Raw genomic sequence first — 908 nt, forward strand, 5'->3', positions numbered from 1 at the left:
CAGGATTTTACTGTTGGAGTTGGTGGAAGTGGAGCTTAGTATCAGACTGCAGCTAGTGATTATTTCCATTATGGACCCATCTGGTGATTATTTTATCCATTAATCCTTTGATTAATTGGTTTGTAAAAAGTCTGAAAATAGTGAGAAGAGTCCAAAGTGACACATTCACAATTATTTTGTTCAAAACTCAAAATTTTTACAATAATTCAAAGGAAAAGCAACAAATCTTCATATTTGTGAATCTGAAAAATGACTTCAGCCATTGATTTCCTGTAAATGATTAACTGACTAATTGATTAACTGACTCATTGATTAATGATCTAATCGAATAATAGACTGATATCTAGTGGTAAAGTTGCAGATTGCAACCAACTGAATAAAGCTCAGTCTAACAAGCCTGTAGGAGAAATTACTGTAGAAACATGGCTCCTTAAAAGAGGACTCAATCCCTCTGTAGATAAAAATGGTTTATTCTAAGGGAAAGAAAAAAACTGATCGCAGCTTGTTCCACTGGGAATAAAATCTCTAGTAGTTCGGTGACGTATGGCTCAACATTTGTGTATGTGGACTGCAGTGATTGGTGAAACTCACAGGAAACTACAATGATAGGACAAATTTGCAAGGTCGTGCAGAATTCACAGGCACTGATTAAATTTGAACAACTGTTGCGATCACAACATTGCAACTTCCTGGAGGGAATAGTGATATTTACGGAATTATATTCTATTTCTGCCAATCGAGCCTCCTAAATGTTACACAGTGGGTCTTTAATTTGTAAAGTAACTCAAACTGTAAGATCAATGCAGTAAGGTCAAAAGAACAATATGTCCCTCTGAGATGTAGTTGAAGTACAAAGACTCAATTAAAGTTCCTCAGATTTGGACTTTGAGTAAGTTGAGTAAATGTAC

This window comes from Morone saxatilis, unplaced genomic scaffold (assembly GCF_004916995.1).
Source record: "Morone saxatilis isolate NCDOM2014 unplaced genomic scaffold, NCSU_SB_2.0 Contig10, whole genome shotgun sequence".
NCBI lineage: Eukaryota > Metazoa > Chordata > Actinopteri > Moronidae > Morone > Morone saxatilis.